A 20,370-nucleotide genomic window follows, 5' to 3' on the forward strand; every position below is an offset into this window, starting at 1 on the left:
CTGCATGCATGCACACACAGACAAGGACGCCTGGTGCCCACTGAGATCTGAACTGCACACATTCACTGAGTCTCTACCATGGGCCATTCCCTGTGCTGGATGCTGGGTGACAGCCCTGACCTAGAGGACAAGGTCGGGCTCTCATTCAGCTCAAATCCCTGACACCCCCCTACACACACCTATGCACACGTGTACTCGCAGTCATGTGCACTAGGGTGCACAAACTTGAACACTACCTTGTAGCGCCCCTCTCCCCATGTCCACAGCCTCCATCCACTCTCTTCTCTGGCTCCCCACATCCCCTTGCAATCCACACAGCAGCCAGAGTGCATGTTCTCACCCCAAATTTGACATGACCCCCCACCCCCCCACTTAGAACCCTTTCATGGCTTCCAGGGGCCCTGGAGTAAAGGCCAGACTCTAGCACAGACTTCAAGACCTTTTGTGACCTGACCTCTCCAGGCCCTTGTGCATGCTGATCTTTGCCTGAAACCTGCTCTCCTGCCCTCTTTCCCTGGATAATTCCTCTGCTTTCAGCTTCAACAGCTCTTCCTCCACGAAGCCCTCTTCCATCCCCTAAGACTGGGTGAGGAGCCCTGTCCTCTGGGACCACAATGTCCTGTATTCCCTCTATCAGGGCCTTTACAAGCTACTTCCACTGGGCAGGGCTGTGTCTGCCTTGTGTCTTTAGTACCCAGGACAAGGCATGCAGCAGCTTCTCAGCAAATATCAGAAAGGAGGAAGGGAGGAAGCTGCTTGTGGGGTCGTAGCTCCTGAGTGAGAGTGGGGCCTGCAGAAGGCTTGGGTCCAAAAGGGTCATAAAGGGGAGGGCTCCAGTATGAAGGATACCCAGGGAACTCATCGGGCTGTCTTCTAGCAGGAAGTGGCTGTCACTCCCATCATTCGTCCCCAGTGCTGGTCCCTGGGCCATGGGAGTGGGACGCCTCTCCCTGCACACCCCTGAAGGGCTGGCAACCCACAGGGGAGGTTCTGGCTCAGCCTGCAAGTGTTCAGTTAAGCCTCAGGCCCTCCCCTCCTTTCCTTTGAGAGGCCACAGCCCATGACACCTAAGATGCGCAGCCCTTGGTGCTCTTTAGTCAAGGCCCAAATCCAAACAGCTAGGTGGCCTCGGAGCAGTTACTTAACCTCTCAGAGCTCCAGTATCCTGAGCTGCAATTTTGTGAGACTTGGATAATAATCATCTAGCAGCGATCATTTCCTCACTCGCCGGAACCCCTGATTTGGGTTTTTAGAATAACAATTTTACAGGTGAAAAAAAACAGGCTAAGTGGCAGAAAGTGATGGAACCAAGGCTGAGACCACCAGCCTCCTCCGGAACAGTTATTCCCCTAAATCTCAAAGGTCATGTGTGTGACTGTGCTGTGACATCAATCATCAGTGTGGCTGGACTTGTCAGCCTCCACACCTTTGCCCAGGCAGTGCCCTCAGCTTGGAGTTCCCTCACCATAGCATCTCCTCCGATTGCAACTGGTTTTGTAGAAGCTTCTGGAGCTCGCCTCCTCTATGTAACTGTTCTCAGTCTTCCAAGTCCCAGCGGTCTACCTCCCCTGCCTTTGTGTAAGTCCCGGGACATCTTGCCTGCTCCCTGTGTTGGCCATGAGCGAGTGGGGTCAAGCAGCTGACCAGAAGAGGAGTGCGAGGGCTGGGGGAAGTGTGGACAGGAGCTGGAGTCAGACCTGGTGGTGAAGCTCCCCAGCCGTGTGGCCCTGGGTAAGTGGCCACTGGGTTCTGGGTGTCAGTCCCCTCATCTGTGAAATGGAAATGACAGTAACACCTGTCTCCCAGGCATGTCAGGAGGCTTCATATGGTGCTTGTGCCTGGCTGGCATGCAGCTGGTGCTAGGGCTTAGAAGCCAATCTGCAGAGCCACACTGGCACCAGCTTGAGGGTGAGGCCAGCCAGGGGCAGAGAGGAGAGGAGAGGAGAGGAGAGGGAATGGTGAGCCCTGTGCTTCTAACAGGCCACAGGCTTCCATGTCTCTGGGCTTTGGCTCACACTGTACCCCAAGTCTGCAAATCTCTCCTCCTCGCCTTTCCTGACTGTCCAAATGTCACCTGCCTGGTAAAAGCTCTCCCACCTCCCCAGGCAGCACCCCTTCTTCCAGGTACACCTGCAGCAGGACCCTCCCATGGATTAATCGCTACAACAACCTGGACAGTAGGAACAGCTGTACCCATTTTATAGATGACTTAACTTCAGGCTCAGAGGAGTCAAAGGACTCAAGAGAGTGGCTCATGGATGTGGCATTGGGTGGGGGTGGGGAGCCCAGAACCTGGCACCAGGGGCTAATGCAGGAGGTGGGCAACTGAAAATCTCCATGGGGACAGTCCCTGAACACCTACTGTGCACCGGGTCTGCCCCTGGCATCTGCCATCCCTTGGCTAGACTTGCCCTGTTCAGCACCATGGTGGCAGCTGAGGGCAGGACATGGAGTGTTTTCTTCCCCATGCCTTCCTGATACCCACACAGGGTGTGGAGGGAGGAAGTCCCACATGTGGTTCTGGAATGCTTGTATGAAACTGACGCTGTCTTCAGACAGCCCATGGAGGCCTCTGCATGGTCCCCTCGTCACTGCTGGGCTTCCTTCTTCTCTCCCTCCTGCCTTCCCCAAACATTCACTGAGTACCTATTGTGCCAGGTGCATCCCTAAGGTATCAAAAGCGGGAGCCACAGGGGGAACGAGGCATCTCAGAGGTCAGCTGGCAGAGGGGTCACACAGAGCTGTGTGAATTTGGACTGCCAACTACCCTTGCTGTGCCTCAGTCTCCATATCGCTGAAATGGGGATGATAACAGACTCTGCCTCACAGGCTATGAGGCTTACGGCTGAATGAAATAATGTGATCCTTAAATCAGTCTGCACAGGGTTAAGGCTCTGGAAATAACAATCAAACCCTCTTCTTCCATCATGCTGTATAATTATGTGCCTGCTGTATAACCATGTCAGGAGTGGGCAGTCCTTTCGGAGGAGGGGAGAGCTACAGGGAGGATGTGCTGGTGGGCTCCGTGGCCTCTGCCCACTTCCCGTCTCCCACAGGGTACTAATTTTGCCCCTCTATCCCCTAGCCTGGCCCCCATGTCCCAGGGTTTCAGGAAGGAGAATAATGCTGCCCCAGCCAGTCCCCAGGATCGGCCAGGTGTCCTCCCAGTTGTCTTGTGGAGCCAGAATGCTGCAACCCACCCACCCATGCCAGGCAATAAGCCAGGCCCAGGGAGCTTCATTCATCAAGACGGACAGGTAACCACAGTTCATTCATTCATGCACAATGACATGACACACGGACACACCTACCAAGTACCAGGCCCTGTGCCAGGCTCGGAGGTGCCCTGGGCAGAGGTTCTCAGACCTCAGCATGCAAGCCTTCCCCCAGGGGCCATCTGGGAATGCAGATTCATGGGCTTCACCTCGAGGGTTGGAGTTCTTTCACAGACCTAGGATTCTGCATGTTTAACACGTGCTGCAGGACAGACCCAAGCCTGGAGGACAGGGGTGGGGCTCACAGCCAGAGAGACTCCATGAAACCGGTGACTCTTGTGCCAGGCCTTGGGAGTAGGGAGAGTTTTCCAGAAGAAGAAAGGATGATGGGCTAGGGGATGCCTCCTGGGCAACCACCACAGCCTGAGCAAGACCTTGATGTGGGCAAGTGTCTGAGACATGCAGGAATGGCAGGTGAGCTGGGGGCTCGCCTGCAGGGCTCAGCACAGAATGAAAAGGCAGGGGCAGGGCCACTTGTTCAAAAATTAAAAATTTCAAGAGTGTGAGAGCAGAGCATTAAACCAAGCTAAGGGCCCTTCTGGGTGTGGGGCCCAATGGGGCTGCACAGGTCAAGCCAGCTCTTCCAGGGACCCAGCTAAGTGGGTCATCCCTGCTGGGACCAGCCCAGAGTGCTTAGGACCCCAAGGCCTTAACCAGGCAGCCGAGTACCTGGGTTCCAGCCACCCCAGCTCCAGGCCCCAGGCCTCTGTGACCCTCCCTGTGCCCTGTTCCCTCTCCGGTTCCCGCAACTACCCTCACCTCCAAGGTGGCAACAGCCTCCTCCTACCGATCTAATCCCAGGCACATGTTGTCAGCATCAGCTCCATAAAGTGCCTCTCCAGTTCCTGTCACTCCCCTGTCCAATAACCTTCAATGGCTCCCTCCTGCCCACAGGATAAAATCCAAATGCCAGAGCATAGCTACGGGCTCCTGCCCTGCTCTGCAGCCTCCAGTCCCAGAAGCCCCTCCACCAGACTCACTGTCCCAGCCCACCCATTTAACCCCCAATATTCCCGCTGCCAGGGCCCCCTCCTGGAATGCCCTCCCCAAATCCTCCCAAGCTGCAGCCTCCCATCTTACGGGCACCTGCCCGTGGTAAGCTGGCACACACTCTTGCTGCCTTCTTGTGTGACTAATGAGGCCCCTGCCCACAACCCTTCCCTCTAAGAAAAACGGCTCCCATGGACTGGTATGGCTCTTTGAACACAGCATCTCATCTCACTCTTCCCACAACCTGGAAGGTAGGTTCTTTTTGTGCATTTTGCTTGCGAGGGAGTGGAGACTCTGAGAAGCTAAGGAATTCGTCAAAGGTCACACAGCTAGAAAGAGGCCAAGCCCAGAGTCCAGCCCAGCTCCTGACCCTTATACTTTCTTTCAGTATGAACTGAGCACCTACCGTTCCCTGTTCTAGCTGAGACTCGATACATATGGTCAAAGGCGGCCCCCTTTGAGGCCCGGCACAAAGGACTGCGGGAACATCAGTAACAAAATCAGCAGGAACCACTCACCTAACGAGGACTGGCAACTGCTCCCTCTGTGAATCATCCTTACCCGGAGGCAGGGGTCTGGTCCTCAGTAAACTTTGAAGAAACGGAGGCACAGAGACGTTAAAGCCTCTAACCTAAGGTCACACAGCGGCAAGTGGTAAAACCTGAGGTTCCAACGCACTGGTGAAAAATCTGGTTAAGTTCTCGGCCTCCCAAGGAAATCAGTTCTGGGGTCACAAAATCCAAGAGCCAATATCTGCAGGCACACGGAGTGTGCTGGCCTGATTTCTGCTCAACTCTGCCCTCGCCCCCACCCCCAACTCACCCCACCCACCCAGGTAGCCTGGGAGCTCTCTGAGGGCAGGGTAGGCCTGCCCCATCCTGGCCTAGCTGAGCGAGCACCTGGCTAGGAAGCTGAGCAACTCAAAAGGCCCCCCAGCTGGACTCCTGGGAATCAGCAACCCAGACCTAATAGGCATTAGGTCTCTTACCTAATACCTCTTCTTCCTGACCTCCGGCCACGAGCACTCCCCAAGCAGAGCACAGGGTTGGGTCCCTGATACTCCCTGTGCCCCAAGGCAAGATGTTTCCTTTTACAAATCATTATTAGTACTATCATTACTGTTATTTTAATTTAAATCTTTTGACGTTCAGGCAGATGTTTCTCTGCAGCCGTAAGGGCAGTCTGTGGGAGGATGGCACCTCGGGGACTGGCCTGAACTCTTGCCACGTGGGACAGCCCAACCAGTGGGCGGCCAGCTCCATCCTCCTCCAGGGGTCTGTCGCTGCTCACTTATCAGGCTGACATCCCACAGGGGGGCCACTGCCCTGCCTGCCCCTTCGGCTCCACGCCTGCCGACTGGAACCAGAGCTGGAGGGGTGGGCAGGCGGGGGCACGTGGGAGGGGGCTGAGCCCTCACCACAGGCCCCTTTGCAGTTCAAAGTGACACATTCAGGCAGCCATCCCTTCAAAGGCCAGACAACGCCTGCCCTGAATTGCTGCACCGGCAGCCCGGAGCCAGGAAAGCACTGCAGGGGTAAAGGTGGCCCTGTGAGGGCTGGCCACGCTCCCATCCATGGGATGGACTTCCACTATCCTGGGCAGGAGGGCAGACCCTGACCGGCCCCATCCTGTGGTGTAATCCTTGGAAAATCACCTTCCCTCTCTGAATCTCGCTGCTTTCACTATGTATTGGCAAAGTACTGAGAAGGCACTCAGGGGTGGTCATGCATAAAGCTGACAACACTGATGACGAAGATGATGATTCACAGCCTCTCTCTGAGAGGCACCGCCCCAAAGACAGGCCACCTGAGTGTGGTTCCCATCAGCTGCTCACTAGCTGTGTGACCTAGGGCGAGACACTTAGGTTCTCTGTGCTTTAGTTTCCTCTTCTGTAAAACGGGGCTCAGAAGGGATGATGCCATGCCTGTTTGGCACCAGACAGGTCACAGATAACAACCCTTTCCCCAGGGCTGAAATGTGCCCTGCCTACTGCCAGGAGAGTTGGTCAGGCCAAGTCAGACCCACTGAGAAGGCTCAGTGCAGGTGCTCCCTCAAGCCTGGGTTCCCGGGAGCTGAGAAGTGGTTCCAAGGGCAGGTTGTGGCACCCGCAGATGCTAACTCTGTGCTGCATAGACCCCCACTGGCTGTGTGGCCCTAGGTGTGTGGCTTCACCCCTCTGAGCCCCAATTCTGTCACCTGGAAACGCAGGCAAATAAGAGTGCTTTTTTTTGTTGTTGTTGTTGAGACGGAGTCTCGCTCTGTCGCCCAGGTTGGAGTGCAGTGGCGCAATCTCGGCTCACTGCAAGCTCCGCCTCCTGGGTTCATGCCATTCTCCTGCCTCAGCCTCCCGAGTAGCTGGGACTACAGGCGCCTGCCACCATGTCTGCTAATTTTTTTTTGTATTTTTAGTGGAGACGGGGTTTCACCATGTTAACCAGGATGATCTTGATCTCCTGACCTCGTGATCCGCCCGCCTCAGTCTCTCAAAGTGCTGGGATTACAGGTGTGAGCCACTGCGCCTGGCCAACAATAGTGCTTTTAGGAAGTCTCATCAAGATCTAGGGTGCCATCTGAAGCTGGCAATGATCAGCTTGCCATTGGGGAAATCACTGCACCCAAGTCAAGCTTCGATGTTGGCAAAATGGGAAATAATATTAATAAAACCTGCCCCCAGAGCAGTAAGAAGATTCAGTGAGCGAATCCCCATCAAAGCCTTACCACAAGCAGCATGAAATGAACACCGGCCATTCATTAGGAGCCAGTTCTTCAATAAACAACATTGAGTTGCAGTACCAGGCCACCACCAGGGCACCAATCCCAGTCAGAGGCCAGACTCCACCCTCCCAAAAGGCTGCTGCAAGTTTTCTCATGACACAGTGCCTGGGTTCCATTTACCAGCTGTGTGGCCTCGGGCAAGTTACTTAACTTCTCTGTGCCTTAGTTGTCTTACCTGAAAATGAAAATAATAACGGAAGCCATGTCGTAGTGTCATTAAAGAATGCAAAGTGCTGAGAGCACTGCCTGATGGACCACAAGTGCTAAACAAGCATCAGCTGGGGTTATTATTGCTGTTGCTGTTGTGCACGCTCCAGGTCTTCCCTGCCCTTCAGAAAGCATCGTGCAGCTGGGCTTCCTTCTGCGGCTCACAAACTTGGGAAGTGTTAGCTCCTGAGAGGTGCCCCAAGTACCCTGCAGAATGGAGGCTTCTGTGGGCTTCCTCTCTAGTCTGTTTCCCTAGCAGCTGGAACGCTTGGAAAAAAAGCACCCAGCCTGCTGGGCTTGTCAAAGCAGGGCTGGCTTTACTAGAACCAGGTTTGGATGGTAATTTTGTGGTCATAACAACTATTTTCCTTACATACTGCTATAGAAAGGGGAACCCCTGCTTTTTTTTTTTTCTTTAACCTAATTGAAGACACTATCAAGTGTAAATACGCTGGAGTTTTTAATAAAAACACGATGGAGAAAAAGATTCAAAGCTCAATAATCAGAAGCAATTTGCGTCGCTAGCAGAGATGTGTCATTCCTCCCACACCCCCCTCCCCGCTTGGCTGTGCTCTGTGCGGGACTGGCTTTGGGGAAGGCAACTTTAGACCTATGGCAAAAATAATGAACAGCAGTGAGGCTTAGAGATAGCCTGAAAAATATCCTGGAAAAGAAAAACATATGCCAAAGAGTGTGGTGTAAAAGTCATATTTCATGCCTGACTTTAGAGAATGTTAATAAGGATTAGAACCATACTCCAACAGAACAACTATCAGTCAAGGCGGGGTAATTAATTTCGCTTCAGATCTCTGTTTGGGAAAATGAAAGCGGCAAGTGTTGTTTCGCAGCATAGGGATTCCATCGCACTAGAACAACCCAAAGAACTTCCAAAGCCATGTCCTGAACCCAGCTGAGACCTGGCTGTTGCTGGTGGCCTCTCCTGATCTGTCGCCTTGTAGATTTGGGGACCTTTTCCGAATCATAACAATATCAAACTCTTTTTTTCCCCCAGGATTGGCTAATAAATATGATTAAGATAACACGACCCAAACCACATGTCCTCTGCTTGGCCTGCAACATGTGGAGGGCAGATGTGTCTTCCGTGCACAGATGACCCAGCCGGCTGCTCCCCCGAGGCAGGGACCCTGGGAGACGGAGTCTCGAGAGGTCCCAGCAATCCACTGGCCCTCTGAGTACCCAGCCAGGCCTCTGGCCTTCCCATGACCCACTATAGAGAGGAAGGGCCAAGCCCAGGATGTCTGGGAGTCAGAGACAAGAAAGATGGTGGGATGTGGCACTGTTCTCACCTGGTTTTTGTCCCCCAAGGTCCCAGTTTAGTAGACAGAATTCCCAAGTCACGTGACCCCATGTTATCCAGAAAACTCTGGAAATACTTTCATTGTCCAGGTCCACTTGTCACCCCCTCTTAAAGAGCTGGGATGGAAGAACCTTCCCGTCCCTGAGACCTGGGCCCAGGGAAGACAGAGTAGGCCAGTGTTAAAGCCAGAGTCTGGGAGAGGGTTCTCGAAAGGACTGTGGAGTTGCCACACAGCCCCCAAGCCTGGTAGCACGCAGGTTGGGATTTCCACCTCTGCTCTGCTACGACAGGACAAGTCGTGGCTGGACTTGGACCTTGGTCTTCCCGTTTCTACTGGGATCTTGAAGAGCCCTTCAGCTGGGATATCCTAAAGCAGCCCAGGGTCCCTGGGAGTGTGGCCCTGCTATACTCAACTGAGGTCACTGGAGGTCACGCAGGAGGCCAGGCCCTGGAAATCAGGCCAAGGAGGCCTGGGCCTGCTGAGGTTGGCAGCCCTGCTCCAGCTCTGGGGAAAGAAGGGGAGCAGGCTCAGAGGCCAGGGCTGGTCAGGGAAGAGCCCCTCCCACCCTGACCAAGCAGGGCTCCCAGCACCAAGGCAAGGATCTGGGCCAAGGTATGAGTGAGCCTCCTTCTCTGCTTTCCCTTGGGGACAGGAGGGAGAAAATAGAAGAGTCCCTCAAAGTTAGCTCAAGCCAAGCAGAAGGGCTCCAGCTGCCAGGAAGAAGCGGGGCATTCATTCTATCACTGCGTAGAATCAATGAAGTCAGAAGTAAGCAGGCTGAGGGCAGGGCAGGGCACCTCTCTGAGTAAAAAAGGGAAGAATGGTACCTAGGGGAGGGGCACTATATCGTGGATGAGCCTCAGCTGCCTGCAGGGCAGGGACAGGGTAACCTGGCCACTGGGAGGAGGCTAGAGGGTCTCTCTCCTGCTGGTCCCTGCTCAGAGGTCACTCTGGAGACCAGGCACATCAGGCTCCTCCTGAGCCCAGTAAGATCAGGACGACCCGGCCGAGGAACCCTCTGACACTAGTCTCCGAGGCCTCCTTTCCACTGGGGCCGACTGGGCGTGGACTGTTGCGTCCAGACCCTAATCAACGCTCAGGCGGGGGCCTCCCCCAAGACCAAGGCCTCTTCCCTGCGGAGGAGCCCGGACGGACGGGCGGACGCTGCGGTCCCGGTCTGGCTGATAGGAACCATCTGCGTTGTCTTAGGCCGCCCTTCGGCCCACTGTCCCTCTGAACTCGGCCGGTTCCCGCGGGCCGTTTGATGCTCGCAGGGTCACAGACCCCCGCACACAAATCACCGCCGCGGGGCTGGGGGTGGGGCGGAGGCGCTGAAACCTAATCCGCAGAGTTTGCTCCGCCGCCGCCTCCTCGCTCCTTCCCTCGCTCGCTCGACGCCCCCCACACCCCCCTTTCCAAACAAGGCTTATTTTTCTTGCCAAAAAAACAAAGTTGGTATCAAGTGTTTTGAGGGAGAAAGTCTCTCCCCCACCCCTGACCTGGAAGGAAGGGCTGGTTGCCGAATAAGCCGGGACTGCAGAGGGGTCTCCAGGAGAGGACAGGCGGGAGGTGAGCTCGGGGCTTCTGGCTCCGTCGGTCCCCTTCCCTGCTGTCGCCTGCCCGTCCCATACTTAATGGCAGCGAATCCTATGGTCCCCGGCCCTGCCCTATCCCTCTAGTCGTCCTGCCCAGAAAGGGTTTCCTCCATCGGAGCTCCCGGTCCCTACACAGTCAGAGATGGAAGCATCACTTCCTGCTCCTTCTCCCTCCCTATAAAACAGCCCTTGCCTGTCGCTTTTATGAGGTGACACCCTGCTCTCAGCCCGATCCTCCCTGCGCCCGGAGTCTGGGCTGGGCGCACAGGAGACTGCGTGCACTCTGGCGTCCCCGACCGCTGCCAGGGCGCACGGGGACTCAAGAGCGGATCCTCTACGAGCTCTAATAGGAGGCCAAGGAGCGGGGACATCAGAGACAAATTCCTCCGAAGTCCCCCCTCTGGTTCCGCTGACTGGAGCCTTTGGGCTGAAACCCCAGGAGCTCCCCACCCCTGTGTTCACGAGGGGAGCAAAACGGAGCCCCCGGGGGCACGCAGGCTTCGTTTGCTGGGTGTTGGTTTTGCTTTTGGTTTTTTCAGCCGGTGCAGCGACCCGGAACAGCGCGGCCGCTTCTCCGACGCCCGCGGCTCCCCACTGCGCCCAGAGGCGAGCGCCGCGGCTAAAGCCCGAGCCTCGGCGCCCGCTGCGCTTGCCGGAGTTCTGCTTGTCCGAGCAGGCAGCGGGGCTCAGGCACGGCGGCGACGTCGAAGGGCCAGTCGGCAGACGGGGCTGGGTCTCCGCGGCCAGGGCGCCGCAGGAAAGCCCTGCAAACGGTGGGACGAAGGTGGTGGCGGCGGCGGCGGAGGTGGCGAGAAAGGCGCCACGGGCCTGGCGGAGAAGCGGGTTTCCGCGGGGGTCGAACAAAGGAATTCGCCCTCGGAAGAAAGGGGCCGAGCATGCAGCCGGGAGTGGCCAACCCTGGAGACCTGCAGGAGTGCGAGCGCTGCGACATTAGTCCCAGGGATCCAACGAAATCTGCCCCGCTGAGGGCCCCAGCCTGGCATCTCCATTCGGCCTCTCTTCTGGTCAATCCCGCTTTAATGGGGGTGGTGGGTGTGCACCCAGAGTGCCACCTTTCCTGGGAAAAGGGGACAGAGCAGGACCCGTGCTCTCGGTCAGAGAAGGCAAAAACATCCCACTAACCCTCCCCCCATTCATCATCTAGTCGTGGGGTCATTGTCCCCATTTTCCAGACGCTGCCAATTAAGGCACCCGCAAAACCACCCCTTCCCCCGCCCCCGCAGCAACGCTCTGGCTCCTGAGGCCCAAGCGCGCTCGGAAACGGAAAGCGTCAGTGGGCTACAGGGCCGGAGCCCCCTCTTCCCGCCGCCCTCGGAAGGGGTGGAGGGGACACGGTTGTAAGGTGCTCGGCTTCTTTTCTGTGCTTGACATGAATAAGGGGATTAGGACAGCAAGTTTCCGTCGTTCACTCCGTGGGACAAAGGGCCCCGCGGTTTGAGCGGCACAGCCTCTGATTAAACGACAGAGCCCTGTCACTCAGCACCATCCTAGGTACTTGTGTTCGTGACATAATCTTATTAGAAGATAAAACCGGCGAAATCCTTTTCATAATGAAAAGTTACATTTAATGGCCGGACTCGCCCCCCACCTCCCTCCCCGGAGCCTGCTCGCCTTTCCCCGTTGCTGTTGGATATGGCTCGCCTATAATTGGCATTTAAAGCACCAAGTCCGGGAGAAAAACGGGGTTTAGGGTTTTTGTAATCCCCCTAAACTGTCTTTGTTCGAAATCTCCACAGATACAAGTCTGTTAAGAGTAAATATTTGTGGATTGATACAACCCCCTTCCCCCCCTGCAAACCAAATCCAAAAAAAAAAAAAAAACCTGCCTTTCGCGGCCCTCCGGCTGGGGCGCAGGAGGGAGGGGGCTGGGGTCTGCCCTAGCGTCCACGCCGGGAACTCAGCTTTCGGGCCGCCTGGTTGCCTCCAGGAGCTGAGGGACTTTGCACATTTCTCAGGCGGGAAAAGGGTCTTAGATTCTGCCCCGCAACCCCTAATTTTCTGTTCTCTCAATAAACAAACCTCCCTAACTTGCCGCTTTCGGCCAGCCCGAGGGGGTCGGCGAGAGGGCTTGGGGAGGGGCGAGGGCTGTGCTCAACAAGGAATGAAAATGCCAAGTCTCCCCGCCAGCCTTACTTCCTCCAGCGGGAGCCTGCAGTGGCTCCTAGGAGAATCACTGGCTCCTTCTGGACCGCGGAAAGCCCCACCCGGTAGGGCACCCCGAGCCCAGCCCAGGTGAGTCCCCAAGCCACCAAGGGTCCCCGAAACGCTGAGGAGCCCGAAGGCTGCTGTAGGGCCCCGGACTCCAGGCTCCAGCCCAGCCCGTCTCAGGATCGGATTCCTCCATAAATCAGCAGCCGGGTGAAAGGGCTGCGCTTTAGAAAGGGCAGGACCGTGTGCGCGTATTAGAGCGCGCGGTTCCCAAATCCGGGCTAAACCCTTGGTGACACCGAAATTCATCAACCGCCGCTGGCGCCCGCGACTCGGCTGCGGAGCCCAGGAGCCTATGCTTGGTGTCATCCCACTCCCAGGAAAGGAGAACGTGGTGCACTAACCGCCAAGAGTTGGGCCTGGAGGGATGGGCGGGTGGAGGCCGCTGAAAGCCGCCCCATCCGCGTGTCCGGACGTCGAAAGAAGCTCTCCCGCCCAGGGGAAGGCAATTATTCTAACCTTTTTCTTCCTCTGACCAGGGCTGGCCCTACAGGGGGCAATCCGCACGGAGGAGGTCAGTGACACTCTGCCTCCCAGCCCTCGGGGTAGCGACTCCTCCTCCCCACCCCTGCCAGGCTGGGCGTTCTGGGGAGATTGGCAACAGTGTAGAGCCTGCACCTTCCGGAAGGTCGGCATAGGAGGACTTAGAGAACCCATCCGGCTTTGGGAGTTGGACCCGCCTGGGGGGAAATCTGCTACAGGGTAACTCTGGGCCGGGAAAAATCTGCTACAGAGTAACTCTGGGCCTGGGGGAAGTTGTTCAAGCTGCTCAGCCTCAGTTTCCTCCCCGCACAGAGCTGGGACGGTACAGTCAGTGAACTTCACAGGGGCTCAACAGACGCCAATGCCTTGCCCTTCTAGATACACTACTGCGTCCTGCCTCCCTGTTCAGTAAGGCTGTGCTCCTGCAAATTCACATCTACACTGACCATGCTCAGGAGCCTCTTGGAAAAAATGGGACCTACATGTCTCAGTAGTAATGAGGGCCCATCCACAGACTGGCCTTGGCTCCGAGGAGCAGCCCCTGGCATCCAGACGGGCCCCATTCCCTTTTCAAGGTAAAAAAAAAAAATAAATAAAAACACAGGCCCCCAACCTGAGTGAGGAGCAGAAGGGTGGGCAAGACCCCTCTGGGAGGCCTGTTCAGGAGGCTGCACTTTCTGGGCCTCCCACACAGGACAGACAATGCATTCCTGCCAGACGTGGCTGCCTTGGGCTCATTTCCCAGCAGGAAGGAAGAAAACATACATTGACTGCATGCCCAACACCGGCTGGCATCTGGGTTTGTTCCACTTTATTCTCAGAGCAACCCTGTAAGATTGGAATTACCATCCCCTTTTCACAGAGAAGGGAACTGAGGCTGAGGAAGAGCTGTCAGTCCTTCCCTAAAGGCCCTTGGCCTTTGTCACTAGAAGATGGAGACATTCTGGATCCCCATTCTGTAACTGCCAACAAGCTTGCTCTTCCTTTGAGAAAGTGTGCCCCACTGCAGGACCCCTCCATTTGGAGGAGGTCACCCCAGAGCACCTTGATCCTCTGGAACCCCAAAGGCCTGGGCAGCTCAGTCCTGGTCCGGTGCCCACACCCAACAGCCCAGTAACTATAGCAATCCAGGAGTCACATGACAAGAGTCAGAGAGTCCCCTCGGAAGGCAGGAGGCGGGAGAAGGGGGAACAGCAGTCACACCCAACTTGTCCCGTCCCAACCCAGTGCTGCTCCTCCCCTCCCGTCACTGCTGCTGAAGCTCCTCGGGAGGTACTTGGGGGAGGGACCCCTGGCGGCCCTGTGTCCAAGCTCATCTTCAGCTACCCAGCAGCTCGGTGGCCTCCTCATTCCTGCCAGACCCAGTGGGCATCGCTGTTGCTCTGGGTGGCTGTTACAACCTGCCCCAGCTAGCCACCTCCCCACAGTTCCCGGGGAAGCCTCTCTCACCGCACTGGCCTGGCCAGGAAGCAAACATCTTTGTTTCTTCTGGAACTGGGCTCCAGGAACCGGGTTTTTCCTTCAGCAACACTTCCCCCCAGTTCACCAAGTGCCAAGGCCAGCCAGGTGCTCTGCCATCAGCCAGGACATTCGTCCAGGGTTGGTCTGAGCCAGGCTCCCAATTGAGACAAAGCCTCCCTACAAATGTACCCACACATCCCCAGATCCCCAGCCCCTCATCCTCCCTTTGGGGCCCTAAGGTCAGCAGGGCAGGTCCAGCGGCTGCCAGTCAAGATGCTGAGCAGAAATGGATACAGTATTATCCAGGGAATAACAAAGGAAGGGCCCACGCGGAAATTTATTTGTACTGATCAGGCGAAGCAAAGGTAAAGGGCAGAGAGGAAGTGCTGTCAGCCGGCCTGAAACCCAAGAAAGTTGCCATTCCGAGCACAGTGGCCCCTTATGCCCCACCACTCCCCACCGCAGCAGTAGTTAAAGCAAACACAGGCCCTTCACTGCCCCATCAGTTACACCTTTCCCCCAAAATTACACAAACTTTGAAACATTTTTCTGAGAGAAGATGGATGCTTCAGGAGACTTGAGGTCAAGGCTAGGCTGTTTAAAGTATATTATTAACAAATAAACATTTACTGCAAAAAAAAAAAAAAAAAAGAGAGAGAGAGCGAGAGAGAAAAACCCTATAGGCCACCGGGGAACCAAATCATGTTGCTTTTGGCATCAAATGACAGGAGACATTTATGACATGAATGGAGAACACCAGCCGGTTGATGAAATGGCAAACGTCTGCCACTTTGCTTCCTCTACCTTCGTGAATCAACTTTTTCAAATATGGTTTTCAGCCTTAGCCCTCTCTCACTACCACTGTCTCTCCACTTCTGACTGCAGTGGCAATAAATATATATAATTTTGGTTTTGCTCTTTGCTGCCATCAGCACAGAATCTGGTTGGAGAGGGCCAGAGGAACTTCTGGCTGGGTCAGCCAGAGAGCCAAGGGCCCTGGGTCCTTGGGCACCCCCAACTGACTGACAGCTCACATGCAGCGCCTTGTATGAGTGGACTATCCCTCCCTTCCTCCCTCCCCTGGCTGAGGCTTGATTGTGGTGTCCAACAAATTGGAAGTTATAACTCATGTCGGTGAGAGTATCCTCCATCCTTCAGCCTAACTGATGCCAAAGTAGGACTGGTTTTTTTCCCCTTCCTTTTCTTTATTTTTTAGAAACTTCAGAGCCGCAGGACAAAGGTGGCTCCTTGGAGAAGCATCGCCAGCCACCCATGGGTGGAAACCTCACAAGGCCACAGAGCCTGAGCTGAGGGGACTTCTGAGCTCCTGGAATGGTGTTTCTCCACATTTTAAACCTCATCTTCCTTCTGAGAAATACACAAATCCCCGGATCTCTCCCCCACCTACCCCTTTCTCCATTGGCTGAGCTTTCTTTTCTGTGGCTTCAATCACAAAACAATAAGTACAAACAGTTCTTCAAATATGAATTATTAAGCTTTTCCAAGCTATATGCAGGCCCTGGAGATGCCAATTGTTTCCTGGTGGAAATACTGTTGCTCTGGACCACCCTGTCTGTCCCCCAAGGAGAAAGAGCCCAGCACACCCGGCCACCCTGTTGCAGCCCTTTCTGATAATGCAGTTGGCATCTGTGCACACCCACGCAATCAGGTTTTCCACCTCTCTTGAGGTGCAGGAGAGGATAACGGATCCCCCAGAGAATGGAATATTTATTGGAGTTCCACCAGGTGCCTGTGTAATCCTCATAACCACCCTGCAAAGTCACATCACCATCCCCAGTTTGTTGATGAAGCCCTGGCTCAGAGATGGGCAACCACTTAGCGAAGATCACACAGCTAGCTGCTAAGATTTGGGGCTGGGAGGTGAACTCAGGTCTGACTCGGAGTCTAAAGCTCTTTTCATGGCTGAGGAAGACAAGACTTTCACAGTGTCCTACGAAGGGAAAGGCAATGCCTTCCCCAGGGTGCTCCTCATCGTCCCTGAATGGAGAGGCTCAGGGTAAACCTTGCGTACCATGGAACCTGGGTATAGAACCTGTTGGCAGTGTGGTGTGTGTCCTTGGAGACAAGGTATTCCCTGCCATGCTCATGGTGAGAACAGTAACAGCAATAACTTCCAGAGTATTAATAACAAGCCAGGTAAGATGCCAAGTCCTTTGGGGTACCTTATCTCAAGTCCTTATAAGAATACATGCCCCCAGCAGAATAAGTCCCCATTTCACAGAGGAGGATCAGGTAGGTGCCAGGGCCATGTGGTCTCTAAGCCTGGCTCCAATGGACAGGGCAGGAGAGAGCTGACAGTCACCAATCACATACCCCAGAGGAGATCCTCCCAGCCTACTTACCCCACTCAAGAAAAATAGGGCAAACAAATGAGGCCACACCAGCCCAGCGCCCGGGGAGTTGAGGGTGAGCCAGGAGTCACTGTGAATAATGCCTCCGTTCAGCAGCAGGGGACTGCAGCCCCAGGAAGGCCTGTGCTTACCCCACTGCACACAGCCAAGGTGCTGGGGTTAAATGGAGAGGTACCCTCCAAAGGGCCAAAGAGTCCCCAGACTTGGGCTGCCAGGGTGGGCCCTTTGGGCCTCAGCCCCCAGAGACAGCACCACAGAAGCCTTTTTGTAAGGCAAAGTCCTGGCTCCTCCTCCCAAGCAGACAGTTTCCAGGACAGGCGCTCTGCAGCCCTGAGTAAGTTTGATGGTTGGGGCAGGGGGGCTCGCTGGTTGGGGTACACACTGAGGAAGGGGTGCTGCTTGAAGTGGCACCCTGCAGGGGAGCCTATGGGGAGGCCTTCCAGGCTGGGAGAAGTAGCCAGAGAAGGCCAGAGGCTGACTGCTCTCCCCCTGGGCCACACCCGAACGCGGGAGTTGGATGGGGAGTGTGTGGGGGAGAGGTGAGCCTCCCAGGAAGGTCTTTCCCGGGCTAAACACTTCCAAGGAAAGGAATGTGCAGGGCAGAGCGGTTGGGCCACTGGAGCCACAGCCAGCTGGGGGAAATTTTTTAAAAACTCACCCCAGGACTCAAGAGGGCTTTTTGTGAAACTCAATCAAAGCCTGGATGCTCCCCTTCTGACAAGGTGGGCACATCCTACCTGGGCAGGCGAGCCCAAAGGGCCCCCGGCGGGCCCGGCGGAGCCCTGGAAGTCTGTACCGCCGAGAGGCTCGGCCGCCCGGGCAGGCCCTGCGGGCGGAAGGGCGCCGCGGCCCCGCCGCCGAGGTAGGAGCGCGGCCCGGGCCGCAGCCCCGCGTCTCGCCGTGCACAAAGGCGCCCGCTTGCACCCCAGCGGGTCTCGGGTCGCCAAACCTGGGAGCTGTCTTACAAGCGATTAGACTCCATTTTGTGACAGATTTTTGGACTCTCCCACCGACCCTCCCCCCTTCCGGAGCCTCCTCCAGGAATTCTCCACCTCTTCAGGATAAAAACCCTTTCCAGACGAGCGACAGACGGCAAGAAAAGAGAGTTACATAATTCTATTTGGCCAAGTCGCCAAGAAAAAAAACATGGGAGGGGAGAACGTGCCTTATTTTTCATTTGTTCTCCGGTGGAGGACGGTGAGAGGTGTTCCTGATTTGGGGGAGGCTGCGTTTCCTCTCCGTTTCCTAACCGGTTTTCTGTCCGAAAAGACTGCTTTTTTGTTGTTGTTGAAGGATCCCCCAAAAATCACTCATGGGGAAAAAGGAGACTTTGGGAGTTAAGAGTGAAAATGCCCAAACTCCACGGCCAGCGCTCTGTTCTGCCCGCCAAGGATGTACAAAAGGATTTTTATCAAATTCGGCTCAATGTGCCCCAGTGTCAATTAATCACCCCCGTGGTGCGTAAAAGAACTTGGCACTTCTGGGAGTCTGGGATCTTCGAGAACAAATCGAAAGGAGGAAGAGGCACTTACTAAAAACGGCAACCTCTTTTTAAGGATGGAACCCTGCAACTCAACCATGTTGACTGAGGTTGAAAAATGTGAGGACACATTTTTCAGAAGTTGTGTTTGGTTGGGGGGTTGTTAATTTCCCAATACCGCTGACGCACAGACTCGACAAAATCAAGAAGGCACGTTTCTGTGCCCGCTTGCCTGGATTCTTGTCTGAAAAGCATTTACGCACAAATGAAATAAATATGCATCTGCAATTGTCAAAGAAAAAAAGAAATGTAAATAAAACATTTTTTATTGTGCAAAGAACATCCCTTTCCAGTGAGCTGCTGCCTGCCTGGAGCGGCGCTCCATCTCCCTGTGAAACGACTCACTGGGTATTTGTCCCCAAGATTGTCTTGATAACAACCACCCCACAACCCCACCCCCAGCACATCCTGCCGGCCGGCCTAACACAGATACCTAATTGGCATTATTGGAAAAAACGGAATGAGGGAGGACGAGTGAACTGTCCACAGCTAGAATAATGCACTCCCCACCCCAGGCTTCAGCCCCACAGGATCCAGACTGAGTGAGGTCTGCCGACCTGAGATTCGCCCTGTGCCAAAAACCATTCCCAACACACCGGACTGCACTGAGGAAGCCGGCTCTTAGGTGACTTTCTTTTTCTTTTTAAAACAAATATACTTTGGACAAAGCAGTCACAAATGTTTAACGTTTAATTGTTTTGTAAGATGAGGGGGTGAGCCGCTCATCTCTAAGGTAACATCCAGCTGAAATTTCATGACTTTACCATTCTGTGCCTGAAGAACCAGGGGGTATCCTTTCTTTTTTAAAAATAGAAGCTCCATAAATAATTATGGCGAGTGGGGGGAGGGGAGGCTACATACAAGCGATTGGAAAGTCTTTTCAACATATTAAGTTTTGTTTTTTTTTTTCTCTTAAGCCGTGCAAATGATTCGGAGGCCTGTTTCTAGTTTCTTGGGCCCCCTTCCCCCCGTGTTGTCGTCAAGGCTGGTGGCTGAGCTGGGTGTAAGTGGCACTGCCAGAGCTCGGGGTCAGGCAAGCAGAGTGTGGCCAGGGGTGCAGGGCATGGTGGGGAGGGGGTTGGAGGCTGGTGCACCCGGCAGAGGGGCTCCTCTAGCCGGCCCAGAGCCCACAGCCACATCTACCCCAAACTATTTTCCCCATTCAATTTGTGCTGCTCTATGCTTGGGCTGTGGCTGAACCGACTGGCGGCCTCTGCCTCTCGGGGAACTAGAATCATATTAGTCCAGAGCACAGCACAAAGCCGACTGACGGCAGTGTCCCTAAATCTGGGGTGCTTCCTACTGAGAGGAAGGCCTCAGCTGTACTCTGGGACCAGCAAAACAGCTGACCCTCTGAATGGACTCCAATCTCTACCCAAAGATCCCTCAGCTGGAAGAAAGAGCTAGGTGCAAAAAGCAGCTCAGGCTCAGCCCCCAGACCACCAGGCACAGCCAGAACCTTTTGGGGTAAAATCCGACACACTCTCGAGGGCTCTGGCCTGCACTATTCCCAGGCCTCAGTTTAACAGTTGGGCTGGGCTGCTTTCCACTAGGCCCTGGATTTGGGGACAATCCCTGGGCAGAGCACGTAGGTTGCACTCACCACGAGGCACCGGCAGCCCAGCTTTTCTTTCCCTGGAGGCTTGGGCATACACAGCCCTCTCTGAGCACCAAACCACCTAAGCAGCCTACCGGCTCTGCAGCCTCATCCAGGACGGTTTTCTGGTATCATTAAAAACTTTTGCAGGCACCCACTGTGTCTGCAACAGGGCTTTGGGGATCCCCACACCCCTCTTTCAGTTGTGCCTTCTCACTGCCTCCCTCCCAATTGCAGTGCCAGGCAGAAAACCCAGCAGGTCAAAAGAAAAAGCCTGCATGTACTGTTATCTGTCCCCAACCCCGGCCATACAAATCCAGTCTCAGCTAAGAACTAGTTAGCAAGAAAGGCTCAACCCACATCTCTGGCCTCAGCCCTGAGGTTTGGGTTGTACCAGGGCAGAGCGGGCCAACCCCCTCCTAATACACACTACCAGAAAGGAGGCCTTCTAGGGAGGGCTGACTGGGTCAGCTCCTCACTCCCATTGGGAGCCCCAGATTGTAACTTGCCACCTTTTGAAAAAGGTC

The 20,370-nt window shown here is 55.1% G+C and overlaps 1 protein-coding gene across 3 annotated transcripts in view; it reads right to left on the minus strand.

Annotated features, from left to right (window-relative positions):
• Positions 1-20,370, minus strand: part of LMX1B (LIM homeobox transcription factor 1 beta) — an 82,089-nt gene that overhangs the window by 59,993 nt on the left and 1,726 nt on the right. The gene's annotated exons all lie outside the window — the stretch shown is intronic.

The sequence above is a fragment of the Theropithecus gelada genome, chromosome 15, assembly GCF_003255815.1.
Source record: "Theropithecus gelada isolate Dixy chromosome 15, Tgel_1.0, whole genome shotgun sequence".
NCBI classification, from domain to species: domain Eukaryota; kingdom Metazoa; phylum Chordata; class Mammalia; order Primates; family Cercopithecidae; genus Theropithecus; species Theropithecus gelada.